Below are 5,066 nucleotides of genomic sequence, written 5' to 3'. Positions count from 1 at the left end.
CAAAGGGACAAATAATAATGTTATCCTCTCTTGGAGGCATAGGTCAAATACTCAAAGGCTAATTAGCAGTTTGCCTTGTTGTTTGTTAGCAGGGAGCCGGGCAGTTGGTGCTGCAGTGTCCTGGCCACGGGTTTATGGGACTGTGGAGACATAAAATTCCCTCCCCATGCAACAAACCCTGCCTGTACAAAGCGCTGACGTTCCCATACCGTGCTGTGTCCCTGTGGCAGCAGACAGGTCAGCTGGTTGTGTAGGAGAGTGTCATGGAGGCCACGGGCTGTGAAGCTCTTGAGAACTGCTCTGCTCCCACTTACCCCTCTGGCACTTGCTGTGCTCTGGTGACTGAGGACACTGGGGACTGGATGAGCTTTTCAGGCACTTGGCACACTCCTGTGGAGAAAAATCATTTTGCACTAATTTGTTGCCTTCTGACTCCACAAACTAGAATCTCTCAAATTTTAACTTACCATACTTTTTTTTCTTTTTTCCCTTGCCAGCCTGAACTTTTCCCAGCTCAAGTCTGACCAGCACTCCCACCTTCAGCAGCCCTCCCCTTCCTCCTGCTGCCTCCTGTCAGACACACAAGTGGCCCTTTCTTGAGGTGCACCCCCAAAGTCCAGCTCCCCAGTTGGGACTGAATTTGCCAGCCAGGCCAGGGCAGGAGGAGGGCAGCTGGGGCAGCCAAGGGCTGTTGGATGAAGGAAGATGCTCTCTGCCCTTGAGGAGGCTTTGCCTTGTTGTCCTCTGGGGACGCAGGCTCAGATTGTTCCCCTGCAGCTCTCCTTCCACACCCCCAGCAGCTTTGCAGTCTTTTGCCTTAATTCCTAGTGAGGGCTGATCCTGAGAGCCCCAGCAGTGGAGGTGACTGGAGGACACTTCCAGTCATGGCTTGCTGATGAATTCGCCTTTGCAAAAAAGATAAAAGTACTTAAAAAAAAAAAAAAAAAGAAAGAAAGAAAAAAGGTAAAACTTGCTTTGTAACCTATGTTGATTTTGGCTGTTCTCCTCCTCCACCTATTGCTCCACCAGCTGGAACGATTCAGGGCTGTTTCATGTGTGTATAATGAACGCATAAAGTCAATGAAACTAAAAGCCCTGCCAACAGCTGGCAGGGTGAAGGCAGAGACTCACTTGCATGCCAGACTGCGAGCCCAGTAAGGATCTTTTTCCTGGAAAGGCACAAGATTACTTTAGTTCCACAGGGATCAAATCCACCTGCTAAACAAGTTCTCTCTAGGTCCATTTGTGGGCTGCTGAGATCCCTGCTGTGCTAAGCACAGGAGCTGGAGAGGCATGGGAAGCAATAGGTGCTCGTTGCTGGCAGCAAACCCTCTCTCCAGCCCTGCTGCTTCCCCCATCTAAATGGGGCTGAAACTGCTGAATTCGAGCTGAGCATCTGCCAGCATAGACAGTGAATCTGGAACAGCATGGGGCAAAGTCAGAGCTGTTCTGGATTTCCTCCCAGAGAGGCAGGAGAGTGTTTTGCTGGGAAGCGGCTGGGTCTCTGCTGGGCTGGGGTTTGGAAGGAGTGCAGTGTTCACAGCAAAGGGCTTTTGGTGGGGCAAGTGAGACCAGCAGCAGGAGCTGTAGCCTGGGCCAAGTTGCAGCCTGTGGTGTGATGGAAGAGGATCAATCTAACGGCTCCTCTTCTTCTCTTGGTCTTGGGCTCATTGCATGATTTTGCACAAAACCCCCTGCAGGTGGGTTTGCAGAGTCACAGATGCTGACCTGCGGGTCCCAGAGGACAGATGCCACTTCCAAGGGCTGCAAGGCAAGTGGGGTGACTGCACACACACCAGCAAAGGCACTGGGACTCTCAGGCACAGTGCCCTTCGGAGACAGCTCAAACTCACTGTCCTCTCAGAACAGCAGCTCCCAAAAGTGCTAATAATGACTTCCTCAGGCGCCTTTGTTAGGCAGGATAATAAACCCTTCCTGGCCCTGGGACAAGAGGCACGCACGGTGTTGTCACTGTAATGCTATATGCTGAAATGGTCTGTCTGCCTGTCCCCATGTTTGCTGTTCTCTCCCTACTGCTTTTGCATAGCAGCTATTTATTTTAGCTCCAAAATTGCCTCCAGCTCCAATATCCCAGCTTTGGCCGAAGTGCACGTGTTGCTTTTGGAGAGGAGTTCAAGCAGAGTGTGCTGCCTCCTTTGAAGCGTCTCTTCCCTGTGTCCAAAACCTGCCTTGAGTCTCTGTACAGTGATTTTAAGGCCTAGGGGCCTGGATGGTGCTGGCTGGTTTGGCCACTTTTTGATAACAGCCTTGGTGAGAAATAGCCTGAGGTTGTGGTGAAGCTGCCTCTGCCACCTGTAGCTGTGCCAGGGTCCCAGGGTGCCACCACCACGTCACAAGCTCACCAGTGACAGTGTGTCCGGGTCCGTTCAGCCACTGCCTGCCCTGGGCATCCTCCCCAGCTCCAAGCAGCATCTGTCCCAAGCACAGCGACAGCCGCTTCAGCGCTGGGGAAAATAAACCACCAGGAGTGATTTGCTGTTGAACAGGAGGATAAAATGCCCACGTCTGCCTCCGGGCACGGGTCTGGCACGTGGCTCTGGTCACCTACTGCCTCTCTGGGGCTAGATCTTTCTGACTCACTTCCTTGGACAGAGGTGGTGGATCTTTCTGGTTCACCTCCACAAAGTGTTCTGCCAGGGCAGGGACATGCTGTGCATGGCTGGCAAGGGGCAAACAGACACGAAACAACTTCTGCTGAATCATCAGTTTTCCTGGAGGCTTCTCACTGCTGCTGGGGACATTCTGAGGTCGGACACGGGAGCAGACCCGTGTCCATCATAGGGTTGCCCGGAGTGGAGGCACAGATCTGCTGCTTGAGCCAGGGGCTTGTTTCATCTGCACCAACCTGAAGCCCCCCAGCCCCTGCCAAATTCCTTGGAGCTGCTCATTAACACACTGACAGCTCTGCTCCAGAGTCACAGCACACCGAGGCACAAGGCAGAGGGTTTGACAGTGTGGCCTAAATACCCATGTTTACAAAAAGTCTGACAAAGCACGAGCCCTTGGCTTTATCTTTCCCATTTGGAAATAGCCACAGAGCAAATATACTTAAGGCATGAAGGGAGGGGGATTTATATTGACTTTAGAAAAAGCTGTTCTTTAAAAACAGGAAAAAAAAGCTCATCCTCAAGCTGTACAGACCGGCTGCTAGACCCAAAAGTCCTGCGTGGAGGCTTAAAGCCTGCCTGCTAATCTGTAGCAGTTCTGTTGAGCAGGTCATGCAGTAAACTGATCTCTGTTAATTTTTTAATGCAGAATAAACAGGTCAAGAAATGATTAGCATGAGAATAAGTTGAGCTTCATCAGGAGAATCAGAAAAGATGAGAGGGAAGAGGCAAATTGGAGTTATCAGTTAACCACACAGAGTGGCTCTCCCTTCGCGAGCCCGTGCTTCCTCTCCTTTTCCACCTCCTCTGAAGCTGCCTTTTTTTCCCCCTTCCCTCATTTAAATGATGAGCTAAAATTGCTGGTATAAGCACAATGGAAGCCATTCTTTCTCCTTCTCATTTTCTATCTGCAATGGACGCCCAAATGAATTGCAGGTGATAAGGCTCCTACCTGGTTCTTCCCGATGGTCCTTCCCATTCCACGTGGAGAAAGGGAGCTGCTGACATTAAGGCTGAAACGTGCAAAATCCGCTTTGTGCAAGTACAAGCGCCCTGCTCTGATACAAAAGCTCCAACTCAGTCCTGGTAGATCCAGGGACTGAGCGGAGGCATCTGTGGGCAAGGGGAAGAGCAGCCCTCGGGACTGCTTGGAGTGGAGTTTGGTCAGTGGTCGGAGATCTATATTCTCAGATAGGCAGGACTTTGTCCACAAACTGGAATTTGAAATTTCAAAGGGGAAAAAAAAAAAGGCAGAAGGGACCTTTGCATGTGTGGAGATGACTACGCTGGCGACGCTCCCCTGGGACTTTTGTTCTCTGTCTTGTAACTGGGCTTCGTGCTTCCCCAGCAGCTCGCTTGGGCAAAGGGTGGTGGGCTGAGCAGGGGCCCTGACCTTGTTTGGGGCTTTCCTCCTCTGGAGAGGTTTCAGACCCGAGCCCATCTGGTTTCACTTGCATGCCAAGGAAAAGCCACCCTAGCCCCACAGTGGCCTTGGGGAGGCGAGTGACACGGGACGAGTGCTCCGGAGCCAGGGCTGCACGGGGCAGTGGTGGCATCACTGTGTAAGATGGGGTTGGTCCTCCTGGCCCTGGGTGCTGGTATTTCTACAAGCACCTTTGGATTTCTTGGGAGTGCAGAGTTGTGAGAGAAGAGTGAAGGGCAGGAGGGGCCCAGGCCCATGTTCAAAAAGTCCAGAGGCAATCCTAGACTGGGGAGTCTGGTTGTTATAACGGGCTGTGGCCCCACTGCAGGCTGGAGAAATGGGCCAGCAGGAGCCACAGAGCACAACCCACACATAGGTAGGCTCTTCACAGGGTGCATGGCAGGAGGAGATCAATGAGCATAAACACTGCAGAGAGGTCCAGACAGCCTCTAAAGAGAAACTCACCACAGGGACAGACAAGCACAAATTGCCTAGAAAGGCTGTGTGGTCTCCGTCCTCGGAGGTGTTCAGAAGCCAACTGGATAAAGCCCCAAGCAATGCAAACTGCTGTCCTAGCTGGCCCTGCTTCCAGCCTCCTGCCCTGCTAAAGTAGAGACCCTGAGGTCCCTTCCAACCTCAGCTATCCTCTGATCCCACAACAGAAGTGCAAGAAGGTCAGGAGAAGCCATGTGAGGGGACCCTGCTCACCCACTTGACATGAAGAGCTAGCAAGCTGGTGGCATCTTTAACAACGTAAATATCCTACTAAATACTCTATTCCTGATCCTCATTTACTGAGAAACATGGATCTTAAGTCTGGGGAGTTGCCATTTGATTTGGATGAATTTGACAGTCAGGAATATACAGATAAGGCAGAATTAGTGTCATGATGTGCCAGCATGGGAAAGCACTTACTGCTCAACAGATAAAATTAAGTAATTGCTTGGTGCAGAGCACTTCATGCCCCGGAGCTGTCCTGGTCTCTTTTGCAGCCATGCCCTGGTGTAGTGAATGGT

This window comes from Merops nubicus, unplaced genomic scaffold (genome assembly GCF_000691845.1).
Source record: "Merops nubicus isolate BGI_N331 unplaced genomic scaffold, ASM69184v1 scaffold32083, whole genome shotgun sequence".
Lineage (NCBI taxonomy): Eukaryota > Metazoa > Chordata > Aves > Coraciiformes > Meropidae > Merops > Merops nubicus.
This window is presented reverse-complemented; position numbering follows the sequence as displayed.